We start from the raw sequence: 26,470 nt of genomic DNA, 5'->3' as shown, positions 1-26,470 counted from the left end.
GAAACAATTTCCTTCTAAATATCGGCGTATTGTGAAACATGAGGCTATTTCCCGTAATTACGTTTCTCGTTTCAAATTCACCAATTAAGGTTCTTCTCGTGTGTCGCAGACTCTAGAAAAGATTTGCTCAATTCTTGGAAGGTGTTATAACAACTGAACATGATCATTTCCCTAAACAAATCTATTGACATGACAAAATATTAACAACTTATTATTATATACCTACGTCTTTTTTGTCTACGATTTTGTTTGTCAAATAATCATTTTCTTATGTTCTAGGTAGCGCAGTGGTTTTCGAGCAAATCTGGATAATTTGATCGTGAGTTGACGTTTTTAATCTCTTTTTTTCGAATTTTACTACGCTGACTGAAGGTTTCAAAATGAATTCAATGTAATTGATGTATTTACATCTTAATGTTAACTATACAATAAATGTATACAATTACCCATTCAAAAATCTTCAATATCCTGCAGTCAAACATGCTGCTTAGGATAACTAGACAACGAGGCAGTTCAACTATCAAAAAGTAATGGCTGATGAGATATCGATTTTGCAGTAAGCACTTCAAACGGGATAAGGTCGCTAAATTATTCCAAAACAATGGGATTTAATAGTTTACCTGACAAGAGCACGGGATTCCACTCACCTAAAATGTACTTGATGTTCACGCAGATTGTGACGTCACATGGTAATGGAATCAAACCCTTTGACGTCACAGGGTGCTGACATCTAATGGAATCAAACCCTTTGAATGTCCCGACCGTAATTTTAGACTATCGATTCCTATCGCAAACTTTGGTCTCAGAACTTGGGGGCAATTTGGAGTCAGATCTAATGGGACCCGATCTGCTGAGCAAGATAACTAGTTGGGGGATCAGTTTAAATGTATTAGATAAAGCAATTTAATATCACTTGCTCTATAGAGGAAAACATCGTAAGGAAACCTGCTTGATTGAGAGTTGTCCTTATTGTTCTCAAATGTGAAAGGTGCCGGAAGAGATCACTGTAGTGATAAGGTTGCCCTTTTTAAGATTTCGTACCCAAAGGGTAAAAATGGAGCCCTATTAAGGTCACTCTGCTGTCCGTCTGTCTGTCTGTCTGTTTGTCCGCGTGTCAGAGGTATCTAGCTCGTAGATTAAATGAATTACAAACCTGAAATTTTGGTATTTCGTATAGAACGTTGACCCAAAACCAAATATTCAATTCGAAAATTATTTTTCAGGGTGGACCCAAAATACATCATATTTTGGGTCCACAATATGATGTATTTTGGGTCCACCCTGAAAAATAATTTTCGTAGTTATTATCTACGGAACCCTAGAAGAGCCAGGCCCGACTCGAACCTGACCGGTTTTTATTTAATGGGCCTCCGCTCGCGACGCGCCATTGCTGGCAATGCGCTATTGCGGATTAGCCAGCAATGGCGCTCTATGGCCTAAGCTTCTCTCATTCTGAGACCCGTGTTCCAGTAAACTTCGATGGGATGATTATGATGATGATGAACTAATTATTCCGAAAATCATAATAGACTTTATGATGCTAATAATATTATTGTTTATCAGAATCTATACTATAAAATATACTCCAAAAATATACAATGTACGTGCACAAAATAATATAGAGAATTTACACAGAAGGTAAATTGTGTGTACATAATATATTTTCCTTCCGGTAATATTATCATGAGCCAGGTGCGTCAAATGTTGTGCTGAAATATTCGGAGGGAGTATTATCGGGTGCGTATCAAAGGGATTTTTGTGTTCGCCTCCAAGCCACCCGCGCCACCTGGGACTGAGGCCTAATATCGTTTCACAAAATGGCAGCTTTTTTTGGAATATTTCGGAATCAAAACCACAAAGAATATTGACGGATGAATTGAAAAAAAAAAATCTTATTATATTTTAAGCAAGAGTAAAGAATTGTATTACAGGAACAAAGTCGCGAGCGAGTTTTTCTCCCGGTAGTTAGAATGGTTGGTGGCAAATAGAATGAAACACCACTCGAGCAAAGCCGGCTCAGCTAGTAGACACTAAAACCTAAACTACTAAAACTAGTATATTATAACACCCCCGACAAGTGAAGGTTACAGTAACTAGAAAAGAGCTGATAACTTTCAAACGGCTGAACCGATTTTCTTGGATTATAGGTAAGAACACTTTTGATCAAGCCACCTTTCTAACAAAAATGAACTATATTAAAATTTGTTCAATAGTTTAGGAGCTACGATGCCACAGATAGATACACAGATACACACGTCAAACTTATAACACCTCTTTTTGGGTCGGGGGTTAAAAATAAAGTTGTAATGCCCGCCTCTAGGCTAAGTAAAGCTAGCAATTCATTTGTTAGTAATAGTTTTTATAATAAGCTCCCAGAATACATATTGCAGATGTCTGTTAATAAGTTCAAAGTTTTCATAAAACGTACACTTATTGAATAATTCCAATTTAAAGGATTATTTAAAAATGATAAGAAAGCTTGGGAATGAGTTGCCAAACAGCTTTGATAGTTCTAATGAGTATATAAGTGATGTGTATGATAAGTAGAAGTAAAGTGTGGAATGGCGTCCGTGTTTCCTGCCTAGTAGGTATAACTTAAATACCTTCAAAGCAAGAATGAATAAGCATCGTCTATATGTACAGGCAAACATGCCTCAAACTTGCTTTGTTGTTTATTAGCATCCTATTAGCATTGTCATCAAGAGCACATATTAACAATATTGTGTCCAAGTATTTTCTATAACAGTGGTGTAATTGAAGCTCATCTTACTAATTCTAAACCGTGCGATTGCTTTTTTTTTTTGAATTATATAGACTAGCGCTTGGCTGCAGTCAGACCTGCTAGCAATGATGATGCAGCCTAAGATGGAGCGCGCTTGCCTAGAAGTTGCCTATTCACTCTTGACTTGAAGGTACCCATATTATACTTAGGTGGAAGTTTTATCAATTCGCAACCAACATTGCGTCGATGTATGACTTTCTAGTTTAACCTAAATCGCAATTTGTGGAACATAAACAAGATTCAATAGGTGCTTAACGTCTAAACCTGCGAATTTCTTGGAAAAGTTGTATTTAAATGGAGTTATTCGGTTATTCCCGCAGACTTGCAGCGTGGGCGTTTACTTTGAACAACTTGCAAAGTGAATTGATAAGCAATTTTGATCGAATTTATTGGAACAAACTTCACTAGAAGCTGTTGTCAGCATTTCGTTAGCTTAGGGTAGATTCATATTGACACACTACCTATTTTACCTGTACTACATACCTATTTTGTAAAATTTCATTTTTCTACCTATCACGGTTCATGAGATAAGACACAGGCCGCTGACAGACAAACAGATGGACGGACAGTGGAGGCTTAGTAATAGGATCCAGTTGGAATACATTGAGTAAGGAACCGTAAGAATTACACTCAAGCAAAGCCTGATATAACCAAGTACCTGATATAATGTAATGTATGTATATACTTTATTATACCACAAAACACAGATGACAGGTTACAAAAAGAAAACTTGAAATGTAGGTTTAAAAAGGCAGTCTTATCGCTACATAGCGATCTCTTCCAGACAACCTTAACGCTAGGGAGAAAACATGCATAAAATCCAAAAATTCCACCTATTAAATAACCAGGAGCCCCAAAGTGGTCCCGTGGCAGTCAGTGGCCCACTTAACGGCAGGAAGGCCATCGTTAAGCGACCACGCGTGGCCATTAACTGCTCTCCCTTTCCAGAAAATTGTATAACGGTCTGGCCATCAGTCTTATAATTGGGTCGAAATGCAAATAAATAAGATCGCTCAGTGTACAAACATACAATTTTGGGTTATTTGTTTTCTGGGGTCAACAAACAGACCTTATTTTTCTACAAGGACCTAAAAAAAGGAGTCAAATGTTTTTGAGTGTATGTACCTATATGTCTAAGCGAAATGGCATAAACCGGGAGTTAGCCATATCCCTTACGGACATGGCTAGCTTCCGGGAAATGTTAAAAAAACAATTCAATTAGTGCATTTCACTAAACCAATCTAGTGGTATCATAAAATACTGAACATACTTTATGAAATGTAATGACAGACCGCATTGACCGACTTTCTTCTTTACTGTGTGGAAATTTCAACCCTCTACTTATCACGGTTTATGAGATACAGCAGACAGATAGATGAACGGACAGTGGATCAAACTCAAAAATCCAAACTCAATTAATTTATTCAAAGTAGGTACTATTTTACCTACTCTTTTTGATGGTCAGAATTGCTAGATTCGTAAAATATAATAATATAGTGGTGTTAATTAATTACGTAAACTAAATTAAATCTACGAGGGTTCCAAACGCACCTAAGCCTGAGAAGAGCTCACAACAGACTCAGCTGGCTATAATTTTCACTATCATATTAATAGGGTTCCGTTGACACACTTCAGGTACGAAACTCTACAAAGTTAAATCTCTAGCAATGTAAGGATTTTTTTTTTAAATAATATTACCCATGTTAAATGACTAATATTCCCCTTTCCTCTCCAACTAAGCATCAGGCTTGTGCTAGGAGTAGGTACGACAATAGTGCAACGGGCGGGGTTTGAACCGTCGACCTTTCGGTTTTCAGTCCACTCCTTTACCGGTTGAGCTATTGAGGCTCTTATATTTTATTTATATTAAAGAGGAAGAATATATTTTAAGAATATATTTTAAAGATGATAAAGTGTTATTATCTGCGTTGTAAACAACGATATGTGCGTGTAGGCAATACACATAGATACATAAATTCTAAGTACCGAGCACGGCAGCTTATTTATCGGTTTTCTACACGATTTATTTCAAAGAGTGCGCTCATGTAGCTTCGCGATCTTGAGGATTTGTACGGCTTTGTTTCGATGAAAATAAAATATGTATATTGAAACTCTGCCGATCCCTACTAGGCCTTTATTTATTTTTTATTCAGACACAAGTCAGCCCTTGACTGCGATTTCACCTGGTAGTAAGTGATGATGCAGTCTAAAATGGAAGCTATGTAAAACTTGTTACCCTAGTTAATGAAGTAACATTTGAAAAACCACGAAGAAAATCTCACAAAGTTTGAAAGTTTTAATCCCGCTTTATTGTTTAAACTTCACGTGCGCATGGTCATTGACTCGAGCTAAGACGCTATAGAGCGGGCGAGCCAGAACACTCGCACCGCTGCATGTAGAAAGGAAAAACATCTAAGTAGTTACTTAAACATTTTATTTTATTTAGTAATAATTGACAATTCTATAAAAATAACTTAAATCTAAATTTAACCTAAAAAAAAGAATATTAAATCAAAAGCTAAAATAAATTAAATTAAATCTAGTTAATAATTTAACTAGATTTAATTTAATTTATTTTATATTTATATTTTATATTTACAAAACAATCGTTTGCTTTTCACGGAAAATGAATTCAATTTAAGCATTAACCTTTTGAATTACATACAGACCTACCAATGTTTTATTATTTATTAAATGCACTCCATCACCAAAAAACCTCTATCTAATCCAAACAAAAGAGAACCTTATTACCACGACATAGAGTTCAAAATAAAAGGAACCGTAGAACAAGGTTTAAGTACAATCCATCAATGTCGCAGAAAGAAATTTAATCAAGCGAAAATAGGTCCAATGAAAATTTTCTGCGGAAATGGCAGGATCGGGCAGACGAAAATATATGTCCTACCAATTTGTACGCTGGAGGTTACATGTCTTGCCGTTGGGAGTTCAAAAAGTCACATTTTGGGTTGTGCAGACAGTAGACACATCAAGTAATGTTTCAGAAAGTCAGGAATGTTTGTTCAACAACTAATGGATGACTTTTATGTCATTCTATGTTAAAACTAGGTCCATGGTTAAAACACGGTCCATGGGATCGTCTCGATAATTCATCATCACCATCATTATCAACCGATAGATGTTTTGTCAGTTTTAGACCATTTTTGTGACGGGGGCTATCTCAAAAACTAAACTAGTATTTTATGCACCATATACTGTATTTAAACGTCAAATATTGAAAACAACGATTTGTAAAATAGTTAGCAAGCTGTGACCAAATGAACCATTGCGATATTTCTAGAGAAAAAATATTTCATGCATCCAAAATATTATGGTGTATTGTAATTATGTACGGATCCCTATTGCAGCACTTGTCCGTTTTTAACCCCCGACCCAAAAAGAGTGGTGTTATAAGGTTGACGTGTGTATCTGTGTGTCTGTCTGTGGCGTCGTAGCTCCTAAATAGTTTAGTTTTTTTTGTTTGAAAGGTGGCTTGATCTCGATTGAGTGTTCTTATAATCCAAGAAAATCAGTTCAGCTGTTTGAAAGTTATCAGCTCTTTTCTAGTTACTGTAACCTTCACTTGTCGGGGGTGTTATAAATGTTAAATTTACACTTGTTTAAATATTATCACGTCTTTTTGTGTGGTTAAATAAACCGTAATACATCCATCGGAATATAAATCCTAGTCAGTTTCCTCTCCACAAAGCCGTGCCAAAATCTCTTCCCTGTACATTACCCACGCGGCTCGTGTTCTCAACTTTTGCATGCAAACTTGACTCACAATTGGCATTCCACATACAGTTAAAGTGGCAAACCATTTGGCACTATAAATCCATTCTAAAATGCTTGCTCTTTAAAGCCTCAGCACACAACGTGGGACTAGCCTCCTCGGTCTATACGCCAACAGGTTTTACGTCTCAAAATATTTCTGCATAGGTAGTAATTGCAAACCTATGTGTGATATTTTGCCATAGGTATGGCTTACAAAAAGCCGTGATAGTTTAGTGGCTCTAACCGGCATCTTAGTTGGAGGTCCAGGCTTCGATCAGAGGCTCTCACCTCTTTTGGACTTTGTGCGTTTTCACACAGACACACTTTCGCATTTATAATATTAGTATGGATTATTGCCTTAAAGATGAAGGAAAACATTGTAAGGAAAGAAGGAGAGCTCTCCATAATGCCATATGTAATGTTTGCAAAAGTGTATGAATTATGCCTCTCCGCACTTAGCCAGAGGACTATAGTCAAACCCTTTCCACGTGGATGAAGTCTTGAATACGGAGCATCCTCTATTTGGTACAAGGATTACATCCTGAACACGTCTCCACAAAAAAAGTACAGGTTCTTACGGGATTTCAAAAACCTAAATCCACGCGGATGAAGTTGCTTGTATCAGTTAAATAAGTACTAACCTTTAAAAAAATATTATTCAATTAAACTTGTACAAGTACTTTGAAATGTCAAAAGCATCTACTGGTTCGGAAAGCCTTTTCTACCGAGAAGACAAAGTAGATACTTTGTAACTTCTAGTTTACTGTATGTTGCACGTTGTATGTAACTAGAGCTTAAATCCACAGTGTCTGTACGCGGAGCACGTGCGCGGAACACAAATTGTATGATAGCGCATTATTCGGGAATGGACGTTAGATATTGAATGCTCTGCATATTATAGACGGTTGCGGGCGCGCGGTAGTAATATATCTCGTGTGAACTGCATACTCAATTGTTTGGCTTTGCGTGCATATTATGGCTTTTTCAAATCCATATTATTACTACAATTATCTTACAAATTCAACAATTCACAATCAAATAGTGCAGTGTGTGTAAATAGTGTATGTATTACTTTGTAAATTATGTCTTTATTATGTGCTGTTAAATTAATTTTTTGTTTTTGTTTTGTAGCCTGGGGAGATCAATTAGGCAACTGTAATATCTCTCCAGGTATGTTTTGATCAATAAAGAACAAGTCTAAATTAAACTTTTATAACACCCCCGACAAGAGAAGGTTAAAGTAACTAGAAAAGAGCTGATAACTTTCAAACGGCTGAACCGATTTTCTTGGATTATAGCTAAGAACACTCTCGATCAAGCCACCTTTCAAATAAAAAAAACTAAATTAAAATCGGTTCATTAGTTTAGGAACTACGATGCTACAGACAGATACATAGATACACAGATACACACGTCAAACTTATAACACCCCTCTTTTTTGGGTCGGGGGTTAATAAAGAGCAATGGTATTTTCAATGAATGACTTTAACTTTCACTATATTATAAATGCGAAAGTGTATTTATTTGTTGCTTTGTCTTCACGCCGCAACAGAAGGTTCGCTTTGACGGGGTTTTTGAGTGGATATGGCTTAAGAGGGCTCTCTCCGTCACTCGTTTCATACAATCGTAGTTCCAATTTCATTTTGCAGACATATTCTAGAAACTAATATCTATGTCTGTGGTTTTCCAGATTTCTATTAAAATATTCGGTTTCAAAGTTACGCAGTCTTTAAAATTTTCATTCAAATCTTTGAGCCACTGTAATTTTAAAACTACATATTTTTAGAAAAATCTAAAACACCACAGACACAGATATTAGTTTCTAGAATATGTCTACAAAATTTCATGGACTTTGGTTGCTTAATATTCAAATGAAATTGGAACTACGATTGTATGAAACGAGTGACGTAGAGAGAGCCCTGTTAAAATCTGGAGAATGACACTATAGGTGGTAGGTAGGTATGATTTTACCCATCCGGATTTAGGTTTTTGAAAACCCCTGTGGGAACTGTTTGATTCTCAAGAGGAATACTATATTTCATTATAGGTAATGCCATGACATATATTATGATAAAATAACTATATCATGTTATATATACTAACATTAATTAGGTTAGGTTAAGAAACTAAACTGCAATATAGTTCGGAAAGGCAAAGGAAAATTTATAAGGTAAGAACAAGGGTATGAAATGAAATGTAAAAATGAAATAATAGTGGTCAAATAGTGTTAAAAATAATAATAAACCAATCAGCTTTTACCAAACTTTCTTCCTAAGCTTTATTCTGTTTGACATTCTACTACTTTTCGCGAAAATTCAGTCACCTAAAACGAAACCGAATTTTTCTAAAAAGCTGCCTCAGGATTGGAAATGCCACTGAAACAGATTTCCCCGAATTGCCCTCATGCCTCCCCGCCACATCCCCGCTCCTGTCGGAGGACGGACGGCTTAATTCTATTTTTCACTTCAAATTCGTTTGTGAAATTCCCTCTAAAATGAAGCGAGTCATTCTATTCTGAGAATGTTGAGTAGAAGTAAAGTTACGCCACTTTGCAGGAATCTATGACAAGCTTTATCATCATCATCATCATCATCCATATTGTTATGGCAGAGCGATGTCTTCTGACGTATAGTACGTTCGACGAAAAGTAGTTCTCCAACTCCTAAAAGAAGGCTCCAAACTCTTAGAGATACTGTAAACCTAAGTTATTTGAAATAAACATTTTTTTTTAAACCCCCGACCCAAAAAGAAGGGTGTTATAAGTTTGACGTGTGTGTGTATCTGTCTGTGGCATCATAGCTCCTAAACTAATGAACCGATTTCAAGTTAACTTTTTTGTTTGAAAGATGGCTTCATCGAGAGTAATCTTAGCTATAATCCAAGAAAATCGCTTCAGCCGTTTGATAGTTATTATTAGCTCTTTTCTGGTTACTGTAACCTTGACTTGTCGGGGGTGTTATAAATTTTATTTCGTCAACCGATAGACGTCCACAGCTGGACATAGGTCTCTTGTAGAGATTTCTATGTAGAGGGGTGGGGAACACCAAATTAGTATCTACATGCGAAGCCGGGGCGGGTTGCTAGTCACACTAACATTATAAAGGCAAAAGTTTGTGTAGGTTTGCTACTCTTTCACGCAAAAACTACTAGACGGATTTGGCTGAAATTTGGAATGGAGATAGATTATACCTTGGATTGACATATACGCTTCTTTTTATCCCGGAAAATCAGTGAGTTCTAGTGGGACTTTTCAAAAACCTATATCCACGCGAACGAAGTCGCGGGCATCAGCTAGTAAGGAAATATATTCCACGTATCCATTCAAGAATAATAGTCAATAATCTCCACAAGAGCGGTTCTCTCGACAATAAAAATTTTACGTTCCGTTTCCAGCGATTGCCCGCATTCAGCCCAGTCGCTTCGGTTATCGTAAAAGTATGGAGAAAACATTCCAACTGTTCGAATAACAATGTGTTTCGTTGTGCAAAGATTTAGATTGTGGTGACTATTTACTTGAATTTTTCAAGTACAAGACCTTGGTTTGCTATCTCTCCAGGTAACAATTTGGCAAGTTACATTAAACCATTATATGGAAGCGTGCTAACTTGAAAATGGTATGGCAGTTTAATAAAACCTGTATTTCAATTGGTTTCAGTCAAGTAAGCACGGCTGAAGCTTTCCACCAGACCTTTCCCAAAATGTCCATGCCGGGATTTGAACCCGGGACCTCCCATTTATAAGATCACATCGCTCAAAATTTTTAATAACAAACTATTTTTGATTTTTAGTTTGACGATCCTAAAGTGACCTGTAACTGAGGCTTATAAAAAGTCTCGGGTAGGTACTGGGTACGATTCTCGGTTTAGTTATTTTGGAAAATTATAATATCTACAAATCGATAAAGTCACTTCTAGGCAAGTGTGCTCCATCTTAGGCTGCATCATCACTTGCTAGCAGGTGTGATTGCAGGTCTGGTTTGACTTTAAATTTAAATAAAATAAAAAAGTCAGTAAGTACTGAAAATTGTTTTGAGTGGGCTGAACGTTTCCCAGGTGAAATGCGAATAAAAGAAAAGCAACAGATAATAGCTGCCAGCTCGAGGAAACATTGACTACAGTTGTTATGAAGGCCTATACAAAGATCGACACCCTGAGGTGTGGACACATACAAGGAGAGATCGCAGCGCGTTCTTCGCGGTTCCTAGAAGTTGTACCTATTTAATTGGAATAGTTTATAGTAGGTATGAAGGTATTCACAGTTCGGAACGCGACTAGGACCCCTCTCTTCAGTATATTATTTACTGTGAGTCGTGCGTGGGAGCATGCTATTTTAATCAACATTTACATAATAATACTTATTTGTCTATCATTTAAATATTTAAAACCGTGTAAACCACTTTATAATTAAAAATTATGGTAAAATTATTGTAAAATTTAAGCTTTCATTTTGCGAATTCTGTTTCGTGTGCCTTTTCAATAAAAATAAATCAAAACATAATCAAAAAGGGCATAGTCAAGAGCGAAATGCGCGATGGTTTGATCGTAAAAATCATCGCTTGTGCACAAAATAAAAATATTTGTAATTGTATTTAAAAGATATAAAAAAAATATTGATTTGAAAGATTCCAGTCCAATCCATTCTGGCTGTGTAAAGTGTATACTGCGTCATCGTCAAGACGACGAAGAACTTATCCGCGCGCATTTATCCGCTCGCACAATTTCGCTAGATGTGTCCCTAGGCTAAGACTGCAATACTCTAGACAGAGGCTCAGCAAGGTAACGTCTGATTGCATTGTAAAGGCAATGTTTCCACCGTATATTGGAGACCACTTTAGAAAATTGCCCCCGACATTAAAACGTTCCGTTTCTGTACACACTTGTGGATGCTTCTGTAACAAGCACCACCTGTTTTAAAAACAGGTTGAACTGAAAAATATTAAGTATACTTTTATAAAAACTGTAAAAGAAATCAGCGTTGGGGCATCTGGTAACTGACATATTCGCCATCGAGGTTTGTGTCTGAGGGACTCGATGTCTCTATACAAGACAATATTGCTCACACCATGTACAGTGAAAGGCTATAAGTCGCTTAGGACTTTAATGATCATATTGGCGTGGCACGATTATGCACATACGTTAGGTTTGTGTGGCGTGTTTACACAAAAAGGTCATAAGTGCGACAGATTTTGTTAAGCAATAGTTTTGTGGAATTACTACTCAAATTCTGAGGCCGACTGTACTTATATACTGATGAATAATCATTTTTCTATTCTATTCTGTTCAACGACGGAGAATATTTTCGAGAGCGTTTTCGCTCGCGCGATTCCTCTAAATATGTCCGTAGGCTAAAACTGCAATACTAGAGGCTCAGCATGGTAACGTCTGATTGCATTGTAAAGGGAATGTTTCCACCGTACGGATTACAGACCACTTTAGCAAATTGCCCGCGGCATTAAAATGCTCCGTTTGTGTACACACTAGGGGATGCTTAAATAAGTGTATTTATTTGTAACAAGCGAAACTATTTTAAAAACAAGTTGCACTGAAAAATATTACTAGAATAATATAATACCTGTTTTTTTAATAAAACCGTCGTAATTAAAGTTTGAGGAAGTTTCGAAAAGAGTTTTGGAGACAACCAGGGACACGAGAGTTGGCAGCTACCTTAGGCAAAGAATTAGTTTGACCATGCAAAGGGTTTGCTACCAGCATCTTAAGTACGATTATAATATAGAATTGCCAATTACTAATTATACTTACCTAATTTGATTCATTAAAAAAAACTTTCACATTTTTTACTTTAGGTACCTACTTGGCCAGCATAGTACAAAGGCCAAACACTTCTCATTTTGAGAGGAGACCCGGGATAAGACAAGTCTTAAATTCTAGTCCATCATCATCATCATCATCATCATACATTCATCATTATCGTCGGCCCCGATACTGAGCAAAGGTCTCCACTCAGAATGAGAACGGTGTAGGCCATAGAACGCCATGCTGGTTAAGTGCGAATTGGTAGAATGCATACACCTTTGAGAGCAGTATGGAGAACTCTCAAACATGCAGGGTTCCTCACGATGTTTTCCTTTACTTTAAAGCAAGTGATACTCATTTTTATTTATTTATTTAGATACAAGTTAGCCCTTGACTGCAATGTAACGAGGTGGTAAGGGATTATGTAGTCTAAGATGGAAGCGGGCTAACCTGGAAGGGGTATGCCAGTTTTATCAAACCCATATCCCATTGGTTTCTACACGGCATCGTACTGGAACGCTAAATTGCTTGGCGGCACGGCTTTGCCAGTAGGATGGTAGCTAGCCACGGCCAAAGCCTCCCACCAGACAACTAATTGCTTGAGTTGCGTGCCCGGGATTAAACTTTCGTCCTGCCTAGGTGGACGTTTTAACCAATAGACTATTACAGTCATAGTCAGGTTAACTCTATCCAAATTCTCGATTTTTGCACTTTCCACGCGGGTAAAAGAGTTCCACTTCAAAAAAAAACAGTTTAAAGCTCCAGTAACTGAAACCTTCTCGTTACGGAGTTCAAAGTGGTCCTGAAACGTCCAGTAAAAGTTTAACGGTAAGCCGCCTTTTGACTTAGTGTTTAATTAACATCCGTTACCCAGTTAACTGTCCCCTGCAGGGGCTCGGCAAAATTAAAAGTAAAACTTAATTAGGTTTTAATGTAGGCACAAGATTTTAGTGCTTTATAATGAAGGTTGACTTGATTAAGATTATATTAGGGTTAAGTACTTAATAGAAGACGTTTTAAAACTTTTACGGCCCAATTCAAAAACTGGTCAAGTGCGAGTCGGAACTCGCTCTTTTAGGGTTCCGTACGTATCGTATTTTGGGTGTACGTACCTATGAAATATTTTCTTTTCCGAGTCAGAACAATAGAGAGAGTGTAAACCGTGAAAGAAAACCCCAAAAAATGATCGTTTATTTTGAGCTTACCAACTATTTTATGTTTAATCGTTGTTCATAGTATTTGTTGTTTAAATATGTATGGTACATAATGTACCGAATGTTAAGAGAAATAGATACTTCCTATAAATTAAAAAAAAAATCGATATTCTGGCGGCTGTGTGGGCGCCATTTTTAAATGTGAAAATTTTTATTTCTTTATTAAGTAGATAAGTTTGACATGTGTATCGGTGTATCTGTCTGTGGCATCGTAGCTATTAAACGAATGAACCGATTTTAATTTAGTTTTTTTTGTTTGAAAGGTGGCTTGATCGAGAGTTGAAAGTTATCAGTTCTTTTCTAGTTTTCTTGTAGAGGTTTTTGTGTGGGGGGGTTTTTTAAATTTTGAGTTTTATTTACGACTTGTTGTATGGATAAGCTTGTTTTCAGAAACTTTCTGCTTCAAATAAAGGTTAAAAAGCAAAATATCGACATAGTTACGTAGATTTTTCCATAACAGATGTAGATTTTTCCTTATGAGCTCCACCAAATAAAGCTACTAAACTAAGATGATCAAACGACAATCAGTCACCACTAAATGGAATAGCGACCACAAAATAGAATAAAATGCGACAAATAACACATAAAACGGGCCATAATCCGCGATTATACGAATAGTTTGCGGGATGAGGGATCGAGCAATAAAACACACATAAAACTCCAATCTCTGAGACAGATATAGGGACTGATAGGGGCTTACTAGAACTCATTATTTTTATATCGAACTTACTTTTTCCTGAGCTTTATTCCACCTGACTTCCACGTCAGTCAGTAATACTTTTCTAAGTCAGTCATGTATTTCCTTTACATACAACTAGCTGATGCTAACCACTTCATCCGCGTGGATTTAGGTTTGTAAAAGTTTAATTGAATAAAAATATTTTGAATTTTGAATTTTTTTGACCGTACTAGCAAGCGACCCCAAAATAGAATATAACGCGACAGATAACAAATAAAACGTGCCAAAATCCTCGATTATATGAATCGTGTGCGGGATGAGGGATCGGCAATAAAACACACATAAAACTCCGATCTCGGGGACAGATGTAGGGGCGCGACGTTGTAAAGGCTTACTAACAAACTCATTATTTTTTATTTGCCATAAAAATCGCTTATTGACAACTTTAAATTTTTTAAAGGGGAATTTTTTTTAAACTTTAAGGGGATATTAAAGTTTATATTGACTCATTGTGTCAGTTTGTGTACATTCATTCATCCTCAGCTAAAATGCTTAAACTAAAACTCAACTCATTTGTTCTAAGTAAGTACCATTGTACTCCTTTTGATGTAATAATAAATCACGTAAACTTAAACTAGCTATGAGGGTTCCAAACGCGCCCAGGTCTGAGAAGGGCCCATAAGCGGGGTAATTCACTCAGTGAAATCAACACTAAATATTTCATTGGTTCTACATTGCTGCTTCACTGAGTGGCATTAAAAAAATTTTTTCATAAAAAACCTTTACTGGATTAAATGTTAATAATTATGTCAAAAGAGCCTGGTGGCTCGATTTCGGGTAGCGTGTAGGCTATATGGCTTGATTGAGGTATAATAATAAAATTTATACTACAGAAACAATAAGTATTAAAAGAAATACTCTCGCTCTTTTGAAACAATATAGGTACTTACAAATAAATCATAAAATACTCGTATGTACAAAATTACATTTCGTACTGTTATATCTCCAAACAAATAAACCTATATTTGTGAAAGTCTGAACAGATTTTATTTCAATAAAAAATGCAAATAATCAGATAAAAGGCAAATAAATCGGACGGTTGGCCGCGGGCGGTGCGCCGACTAGCAATTGAATGTACCTAATTGAAATATCGAGTCCAATGCGCGGAGCCTGCATCACTTCAGGAAATAACCGGCGAAATAGCTGGCTATTTGAGAAATAGATCTAACAAGCTTGGGATTGTTGTATGCTCATTAGATAGCTGGAATAGAACTTGTTGTTATTGATAAATTGATTGTGTTTTGTTTTTTTAATAAAGGATTTTCCATTTATTTTGGAAGAGGCTGCCTCGAGGCTGGTAGGTACCTAGAGGTTAAAGTTAAAAAGAAATTAAATGTTTGTCTTATTAATTACTGGGATCTTCGTGGATTAAGGTTTTTTTTAAAAATCCCGCCTTTATTTTCTGGAACAAAAAGTAGCCTATATCCTTTGCCAGGCCGCAAGCCATCTCTGTACATCAAAATCAGTAACAGGTCAGTTTAATAGATTATGGTTTATAATAAACCATATCCGTATGGGAGTATGGATGGTTCAAGTATAGGTAATTAAGTTGTTACTATTTTGATCATTATATTTGTCGTATCGTTTAGTTGCCACAAGTTCGTGGGTCGGCCACAGCACACAAGTCTTCTCCCTAGTGTATCTCTATCATATCGTCTTTGCAAGTGTAAGTAAACTCCTGTAATATACACGTAACAGCAAATCCCCCGTGTCATCTCACAAAGTTGGATTTCGGAATGTTACAGCATCCCGCACTAAGAGCCCCTACACACTAGCGTTTCTGCAGCGTAGGCGTTTGCCAAACACGTTCCAGCGTAGACCACGCGACAACGCGACGTACACGCCGCTTTAAAACCTGAACGCTACGGTAAAAAAAAATCAAAATATTTTTATTCAATTAAACTTTTACAAGTGCTTTTGGATCGTCAAAATAATCTACCACTGGTTCGGAATGCCGTTCCTACCGAGAAGAACCAGTAAGAAACTCGGCAGTTGCTCTTTTCAAGTATTCAATTTACAATAATATGCCATACTACTGTCGACGATGCGAGTCAAGTCCAAGCTTTTTTGTCATTTACATAATCTTCGACGCATGAATCTAGCGTTGCATAGGTAGTGTATCGTCACGTGCAATCGTGAACATTTGAAGAGACAGTCCAATTGAGTAAAACACGTCATTTAACTCTGAAAAGTTTAAGGTGCATAGCTGGGATTGAACCTCACAAACTTCGCACACCTTTGGGATCATTATGGAGAACTCTCAGGCATGCAGGTTTCCTCACGATATCGAAGCGATCAGCCTAGGCAGCGTTGCGTAATCGTGGCATCATACATGCAACAAACGCCTACACTGCAGAAAAGCTAGTGTATAGGGACTCTAACAGTTACGGTATCCAAAGTTGCTGAGCTGAACACAGGCGCTCGGTGAAACGGAACGGTAAATTTTTATTGTCATTGCTTTTCGACTTACGTAGATACTCGTTCGTATGAGTACGTATTGTTGACTTGATGGCCTGAGTGGTGATTTCATGGCTGAAGAGGCGATTTCCAACTCGATGAGAATAACGGCTTAGGTACTAGATAAGTTTATATTATAGCCTGTTAGTTTTAGTATTGCCCTTTGGGTGCGGATCCCTAAAAAAGTAGTGATGGCTTGGTCTTGGTAGCCTGTTTTACCACCTATGTTATTAACCCCCGACCCAAAAAGAGGGGTTTTATAAGTTTGACGTGTGTATCTGTCTGTAGCATCGTAGCTCCTAAACTAATGAAGCGATTTTATTTAGTTTTTTTTTTGTTTGAAAGGTGGCTTGATCGAGAGTGTTCTTAGCTATAATTCAAGAAAATCGGTTCAGCCGTTTGAAAGTTATCAGCTCTTTTCTAGTTACTGTAACCTTCACTTGTCGGGGGTGTTATAAATTTTTAATTTACACTTGTTACACGTACATTGTTATCTATACTAATGTCGTAAAGAGGTAAAGTTGTAAGTTTGTTTTTACAAGGTAATCTCTGAAAATACTGAATCAATTTTGAAAATTCTTTTGTCAGTAGATAGCTACCTTATTACTTAGGATATTTATTTAAGTAAGTATATTATGTGCAGGTCGTTGTTTGACTAGATGGCGGATGCATTTAATCATGCAAATACATCTTTCTTGGGTAGAAATCCATATTATGGGGGTCTAGTGCGGAGGGTTGGAGATGGGGAACATAATTATCTCAGGTTTCTGGATCCAGTGGTTTCACCTACCCTGATAAAATGTCAGTCATTCGAGTAATTTCACTTCGGGACCACATCATTAGCCCCGTCCGCACTCGCTCGGAGCTGCAACAGAGTCGTAATTGTCTCGTCACATCGGAATTGATTCCCGCTCCCCACTCCAGTCACTAGCGCTGAGATATTGACTCGGATTCAGGACATACTAATGACATGTCACTCACGAGCTTGCTAACAAGCGTTACTTGCTACGTAACGTTAGTGCTAGACCTTTTAGTTTGAGCTAGGTATAGTCATTCTCTCCTTTTTTCTGATAAAAATGTATCTACGTACATTTATCGTCATTATAACCACCTAAACCCACTTCCAGCCCACTACTGAGCACGGATCCTCTCTCAGAAAGAGGTTTAGGCCTCAGTCCACCACGCTGGCATAGTGCGGATTGGACAGACTTTACACACCGAACGCAGTCGTAATTGTCTGTCAGATCGGAATTAATTCCCGTTCCCCGCGCCAGTCACTAGCGATGAGATATTGACTCGGATTCAGGTCATACTAATAACTCACATGTCACTCACAAGCGTACTAACTAACGTTACTTGCTTTGTTAATTGAAAAAGAAAACTGACTAAGTGCGAGTCATACTCGCGCACCGAGGGTTCCGTACTCGGGTATTTATCGCTTACTCGCGCGATGAATCAAAAACTATTTATGCACAAGTGTAAATTAAAAATTTACAACACCCCCGACTAGTGAAGGTTACAGTAAGTAGAAAAGAGCTGATAACTTCCAAACGGCTGAACCGATTTTTTTGAATTATAGCTAAGAACACTCTCGATCAAGCCACCTTTCAAACAAAAAAAACTAAATTAAAATCGGTTCATTACTTTAGGAGCTACGATGCCACAGACAGATAGACAGATATACACGTCAAACTTATAACACCCCTCTTTTTGGGTCGGGGGTTAATAAAAACAAAAATAAGTTACGATAAAGACACGTTTATTTAGGTAGCCAAGCGTACAAAAGCCTATTAGCCAAGTTCTTATTACCTATCTTATAGGTACATTTACGAAAAAATACTTTTTTACTACCCAATTACAGTTGAATCATGAGTTAGGTAGTAGTTATTCTCAACAACTGTCTACGCTAGGAGCCTAATTCAATTTTCAATTTGGAATTTGTTGGCGAAATTCCCTCCTACATCGACGGAGCAAAGAGTCAGCTGACCGAGCCTTATATTAAGGGAGGATATTGGATTTTTATGACCTTATAAATCCTGCCCAAATGTGAAATCGCTTAAGAAACAAAAATGGAGATTTCAATCCATACTAATCCATACTAATACTATAAATGTGAAAGTGCGTCTGTCTGTCTGTCTGCTACCTTTTCACGGCCCAACAGTTTAACCGATTCTTACAAAATTTGGTACAGGGTTAGCTTATATTCCGGGAACGGACATAGGCTACTTTATACCGGAAAATCAAGGAGTTCCCACGGGATTCCTAAAAACCCATCCGCTTAACCGATCTGTATGAAATTTGGTACCGAAGTAGCTTGCGTCCCTGTTATTGACATAGGCATTTTATCCCGGAAAATCATACAGTTCCCACGGGATCTTTAAAAACCTAAATCCACGCGGACGAAGTCGCGGGCATCCTCTAGTATTAGAATAAAGGGTTTTACAATGAAATAGAACATAGACAGTTTTAGGCATATGCATTTGTTATATATTATGCATTTGTTCTATTTTAACGCTTTTTTAACGGACGTTAAAAAAGCTCTCGTGCGAATCAGTCCTAAGTGTTTAGCAATGCATGACGTTATTTCTAATATAATTCCGACGAAAATATAAAAAAATGCACTTTACACTTTGACGTAAGATTTTTTACACCTTTATTATCTGTTATCTCTCAAAGCCACCATGATCCAAACTTCATAGAGCTTGTTCCTCCCTGTGTTGGGGACAATACGCAGAGAAACTCTCAGCTTTTATAAAATAACGAAGGTCTGCCACGCGCTGGCTCTCTCTATAATAGTTTAGTGTACTACCTATAGACCTGCCTACAAATTGGAGGTGCTAGTCAGCGATGAAATTACTGTCGGTTGCAAATTGATTCTTAGTGGTTAGCAGTGCTTTGTCGGGCCACAGGGCGATTAGTCTGAGGCTTTACCAGCTATATCAACGTATATTTGCTTAACTTGGTTTATTGACTGAGGTACCTAAGTCTACTTTCGTAAAATTGCACTAGTCCGTCCATCCGTATGTCAGAGCCTTATAATATAAGAACTATATGTAAACTGATGGCCTTCAGCCAAATATTGCATTAAAAACATAAAAATCTTTCTTTCAGGGGGGGTTCTCATAATTAAAAGTGGAGATCGAATTCGGCACTAAAAATATGTTAAAAACGGCTACGTATGTTATAAACTGAATCTTGTGTATAATTTCAGTTTTTTTCTGTACTTGAACAAAAAACACTAAAATTACCTACATAAATATTAAGTATAAAGAAACGAAACTATTTCATTTTTAATGGGTAATGGGTAAGTACCTATCAGTATTTTTAACGTAACTTCACAATAATGTTTAATGATGGCGCTGTTAACATTATTGTGAAGCATTATTCCAATAGCGCGAAGTTAAAGATTTGTGCCTGGGATCGAACCCTAAGCCCCCAAACCCCGACATCTTAATCCTTAACCGCTGAGCTATCGCGTTTCATACATCATCAAGCTAGTTTCCTGCCGACCGTAACTATAATACCTACTATTCCAATTATAATAATCTACCGAGACATAACGTCTAAATAACTGTAAGAAAATAGACTAACATATCAGTTGTCGAATTACTACATAATATAAAATGGTCGGATGCCTTGAGACACTGCTGGTAGGATTTAATGGAATTTATTTGAGACTTGCATCTATATTGTATTACGAAACCTTGTCGCAAACAAGGTGAAAACCGCAATTTTTTCAATAGGCTAACTTTCCTATACTTAATAATATTTTCAGGGTTCCATCCTCAAAAGGCAAAAAAAACCTTATTATAGGATCACTTTGTTATCTGTCTGTATGTCTGTCTGTCGTATCGCCAAGAAACCTAAAGGGTTCTTCTCATTAACCTAGCATCATGAAATTTGGCAGGTAGGTACAAGGAACCAAAAGCTTAATTTGGTATAATCCGCCTAAACCAAATAAATCTATCTATATGGCGCAACATGCAGCATGCAACATGTACCGGCCGCCCTCCCACTAATAAACATGCAGGAAAAGCCAGCCACCAAGCAAGCCACACGCAGCACCACACAAATCCCAAAACCACTCGACGCACGTTTCGCCCCGACATCGGAGCATCCTCAGGAGATGTAGACCTTACAATGCCTAATTGTAATTAGCTCGATTGCGGTAGAATGACAGCTACAATATCACGAAAGCAATCACCTCTGATTGGTTGTCGCTCGCTCACTATTGGCTACAATGCATTGTTGCAACAAGAATAGCATAAATTCAGCCAATAACAACAATTGCGATTGTAATTATGACTGATGAAGGTTTTATAGAATCGAGCTGTAGAATTAAACCGAGAGTTCCCTCACTCTACTTCAATCTGGATATGCGTTATGACTGTTATAACAATTGTCACAATCGCAATGTGCAATACAAGTTCCGTAATACAGGGCCTGGCAAACGTACTGCTTTGTTCCATTTGCGGGAAATCACTTTATTTGTGGTGCTCTGTGAACCCGAGCGAATTAGTGGAAAAAGACTGCACCGTCTCATTGAGAGACAATCCGGACATATCGGGCCGAGAAATAGAGTGTTTTACTGATTTAAGTTTCCGCTTTCTTATTGTGATCTCACCCGATGGAAGGTGGTTATGTCAAAGTCAAAATCATTTATTCAAAGTAGATACATTTGTACTTCTTTTGTTGGTCGAAATTGTTAAAGTACGATATAGTGGTGAAAATTAATTGCGTAACTTAAAACTAAACCTACGAGGGTTCCAAACGCGCCCAAGTCTGAGAAGAGCCCACAACAAACTCAGCCAGGTATTCTTTTTTTTAATGCAGTCTCAAATGTTGAATAGTGGCCTATCTATGGGTGTTGTACAGGATATATTTTGGAGAGTGTGTTCAAGAACTCATTGAGCTGGTTCCTCCTTCACCTTTCTTATATCGTACCGCCAAGGTCTGCACTCGTAGTATGTACCTAGTCGAAATTCCGTTTAAAAAAAAAAAATTTATATCGGAAAAACCTTCAAATAATGAGTAAATAGGCATCTTCTAGGAATTTTAGGCTGCATCATTACTTACCAGCAGATTTGTTTGCAGCCAAGTGCTAGTCTATAAATTAATTAAAAAAAATAGAAACAAGCGCTCATCATCATCATCATCATCATAATTAATCTATCGCCAGATCACTACTAAGCCCGGGTCTCTTCTCAGAATTAAAAAGGTTTGGCCATAGTCCATTACGCTGGCCCAATATGAATTGACGGAATTGACCGACTTCACACACCATTTGAGAACATTGTGAAGAAACCTCAAGCATGCAGGTTTCCTCACGATGTTTTCCTTCACCTCTATAAGCAAGAGATTTTTTAAAGCCTAAATCAAATAAAAAGATTTAGATCTGCAAAATATTCCTAACATATATTTTTATAATAATATTATGATCTAAAATATCGTCTAAAATTATTCAACCCCTAAAAATATTGAAAGGTATAAAAATGTTTTCTTAGCCCAAGAGCTCGTAAAATAAATTTCTGATACTAATTTCAATGTTGAGTTTTTATGGACCCCCGAGGTGCTTCGACCGAATTGCGCAAATAATTCTCGAGTATTTGTAGGTTGAAAGTGGCATAAGATGTTACGTACTGTCCAGGCCGGCCGCCACTTTGCAGGATTTCCCTTTTTTCTTTTACAACATTCATTTTACTTTATCTGTTAACTAGCTGATACCCGCGACTTTATCCACATGAATTCACCTTTTTAAAGATTCGCGGGAACTATGGATTTTATGGGATAATAATTAGAAGCCTATGTGTTAATCCAGGGTATACCTATAAAATCTATCTCCATTTCAAATTTCAGCCGTCCATTCAATAGTTTTTGCATGAAATAGTAACAAACATACACACACACACACACACTTCAAAACTTTCGCCTTTATAAGATAAGTGTCATGTGATAGGTATAGGTACACCCATTGATTTTAGCAGAGAGCCACCCGGTACACCCAAGTAGGTATACCCCAAGGTTTGACAGTTAGACAAACAGACAAACATGCAGAGACAGAGAGACAGACAGACACATAGACAAGAGACAGAGAGACAGAAAACGAATGGATCCTAGGATTCCTTTTTTCTACATATATATACGGAACCATAAAAATGAAAAAAAAAAAAAACTTATGAAGGGCGATAGCCTATTAAATATATAATTATCACATGTTCTAATGGTGAACGCAAACATCGTGAAGAAACCTGAATACCCCAGAGTTTTCCTAGATATTTTCAGAGGGGTATGAAGTTGCCAATCCGCTTTGGCCAGCGTGGTAGACTATGGCCGAATCCTTGTCATTCTGAGTGGACACCCGAGCTCAGCAGTGAGTCAAGTGAGAGTTGATGATGATGATGATGATGAATAACAACTCCCAAAACATTTTCATAAAATTATTGTCAAAACACACCGAAATAATAAGGGGACCCTTGTTAGTATTAAATTACACAAAACAGGATATCGTAAATCCGCAGGAAACTGCCGCAAAAAGGAACCTCCCTTTTCCTTTTTACGCGGTGACCTTTCGCTGGCCCGATCACAAAAACCCCACTTTCCAAGCAATTTCAGATTGCGCTATAAAACAAAGTTTAGCGATAGATAACATAAGATTGAAAACTATAGGTACCTTTATATCACAAAATCCATATCACACTAATATTATAAAGGCGAAAGTTTGTGTGTATGTGTGTGTGTATGTTTGTTACTCTTTCACGCAAAAACCACTGGACGGATTTGGCTGAAATTCGGAATGGAGATAGATAATATCCTGGATTAGCACATAGGCTACTTTTTATCCCGGAAAACCAAAGAATTCTCCCGGGATTTCGAAAAACCTAAATCCACTTGGACGAAGTCGCGGGCGTCAGCTAGTACTTAATAATCCATACTAATATTATAAATGCGAAAGTGTGTCTGTCTGTCTGTCTGCTACCTTTTCACGGCCCTACAGTTTAACCAATTCTGACGCCGGAAATCCCGGAAAATCTAAGAATTCCCACGTGATTCCCAAAAACCCACCCGCTTAAGCGATTTGTATGAAATATGGTACCAAGGTAGCTTGCGTCCCTGTAATGGATATAGGCAACTTTTTATCCCGGACAATCAAACAGTTCCCACGGGATCTTTAAAAACTCAAAACCACGCGGACGAAGTCGCGGGCATCCTCTAGTTTTTATCATGAATGCGAAAGTTGGTCTGTCTGTTTGTCTGTCTGTCTGCTAGCTTTTCACGGCCCAATAGTTTAAGAGATTTTGATGAAATTTGGTAGGTATAGAGTTATCTTATATCCCGGGGAGGACATAAACATATTTTTATCCCGGAAAATCAAAGAAATCCCACGGGAGTTTTAAAAACCTAAATTCACGCGGACGAAGTCCATCATCTAGTATGTAATAAATGATTTAAATCTTTGGTGTGCTTTTAACTTAGTTGTCTCATTTTAATTACATTTTTTCAACTTAAACGTATTTGGGACTCCAACAAAATTAAACGTACGACCGACATAGTAAAAGACTCATAGTAGGTATGTACATTGTATCAAGTTGTCAGCAGTGGGATTTATTACGCCACAGATATACCTAGCGCAGTCAGTTTGATAAATGCTCTGTGTTTTTGGCTCCTGCAATATTCAACACCGAAAAAAACTTTAGTATTTAGTAGTTTTTGGCAACTTTTATTTTCTAGTCTATCGCAATAATAGATACGAGTCTTTAAAACGTATGGCAAATAATCCAGGCTAAATTAATTGGGTAGTTAGGTAGTATCCATTCACTCACAGAATATAATATTGAGCTATGTCTAAAAGGGTAAGCAGTGCTTCTATGCCTCTATGACTTGCACACCAACGCTCAGATAGCATGTCCAGAATGACCCTTGTAGTGCGTTTTACATAGAGACAGAGTGAACTAGAGTGAGGTTTGATCCTAATTCGACGATATGTCATTGGGTTATTATGGGTGACGTGAAATCAAAGAAAAATACGTGATTCATAGGCTACCTAGCGTGAAATGTAGGAACAAACTGAGTTTGTTGTGGGCTCTTCTCAGACTTGGGCGCGTTTGGAACCCTCGTAGCTTTAGTTTTAAGTTACGTAATTAATTATCACCACTATATCGTACAAAAACAATTTCGACCATCAAAAGGTCGTACCATCAATTGTACCTACTTTGAATAAATGATTTTGACTTTGACTTTGGTCATTTGATGACGTAGAAGCCTCGATGTTTTTGTTACAAGTTCCCTGACTATCGTGAACTATGATAGAAATCGTTGTATCAAACTAAAAAGGCTTTGAAATCCTTACTAAAGATTAAAACACAATAAATTGGACTTTTTCAGCCAACTTTCATTTCGCGTAACGTATTTTCCTCCGACAGAGAGGACTAATGGTTTTCTCATAAAAGAAATGAAGCCCAGTCAGGGTTTTACGTAGTCCATCGTGTAATAAAACCCTGTCTCTTTTTTAGCTCGGTTTCCGTCTAAAGACGTGGGCAAACAGAAAGCGTTTTTAAAATTTCAATTTTAACGGCCAATGTGAAAAATGTTTTTTGGAATCTTTTTGTTTAAAAACTAGCTTATGTCCGCGACTTGGTCTGCGTGGACTACACAAATTTCTAACCCCTATTTTACCTACTTAGAGACGCCGTACATTTTTTTTATGAGGAATATTAGCCATGCTAATCATGACTAATATTCCCCTTTCCCCTCTAATTAAGTGTCAAACTTGTGCCAGGAGTGGGTACGACAATATTGCAACGAATGGGGTTTGAACCACCGACCTTTCGGAATTCTTTCCGCTCCTCAACCGTTGAGCTATCGAGGCTCTATTATATATGTATTCTTATTCAGTACCTGCTCAAACGACCGTGATTTCGATTTCTGAGAACTAGTATGACAAGTTGTTTGTTGGTGTGCCTGTAGCGCGGTGGGGGTTGCAACTTTAGACGTGTAGCTGCTACCATGATGCAGTCACGCGGTCTTTGTGTTGAGGCCCTTACTGGTCTACCGTGTAACAAAACCTCGTCTCTTTTTAACTCAATTCCCGTCGTTAAAATCTTTGAGGCGACACTGGTGCTACAAAACAAAGGAAAAGATTTCCCTATTGTTCCGAGAATAATACCGTAGATAGCCTGGAATGAATCTGTATCGGTTTAATTTAGTGTTTCGTGCTTGTCAACTTTTTGTGAAGAAACAAAACTTAAAAATTTTTGCAATATGATGGTTTTTTTAAGAATATTAGCCGTGCCAATCATGACTAATACTCCCCTTTCCCCTCCAATTAAGCGTATTGTGCCAGGAGTGGGTACGACAATTAATAGTGCAAAGGCTTATCAATTTTACAAAAGTGAAATTTTGGCGTTGGGTAACTTTGAGCATGTGCGTCGTTCCACAAAATATGCTCTTCAACAGCGCTGCTGCAAATGAAATCAACATAGTAATTATATATAAAAAAATACGGCTAAATGTTACCAGACCTAGTTTTAGCTGGTTATAACTAGCTGCGGCCGGTAACTCAACTGGGTGAGTTAGGTGTATCGGTTACATATTATTTCGATAAAATAAAATAAATAAATAAATTTTATTTCAGTCAATAAGTCTCAAGACAACACATGACAACAAAAAAAGAACACAAAAAACACAATATGATGCAGATAATATAGTAGAAGAATGTGACCCGTCCGATGACGATAAGCAGCTGAACTGAATTTTT

General features: G+C 37.4%; 1 protein-coding gene across 1 annotated transcript in view; it reads left to right on the top strand.

Annotated features, from left to right (window-relative positions):
- Positions 1–26,470, top strand: part of LOC123872540 (metabotropic glutamate receptor 2-like) — a 229,715-nt gene that overhangs the window by 69,753 nt on the left and 133,492 nt on the right. Inside the window, exon 2 of the mRNA XM_045916863.1 lies at positions 280–319. The gene's annotated coding sequence lies outside the window, so the exon portion shown is untranslated. The remainder of the gene's footprint in view (positions 1–279; positions 320–26,470) is intronic.

This window comes from Maniola jurtina, chromosome 15 (genome assembly GCF_905333055.1).
Source record: "Maniola jurtina chromosome 15, ilManJurt1.1, whole genome shotgun sequence".
In the NCBI taxonomy this organism is placed as follows: Eukaryota; Metazoa; Arthropoda; class Insecta; order Lepidoptera; family Nymphalidae; genus Maniola; species Maniola jurtina.
The sequence above is the reverse complement of the archived record's forward strand: the minus strand, read 5'-3'. Positions and strand labels throughout refer to the sequence as shown.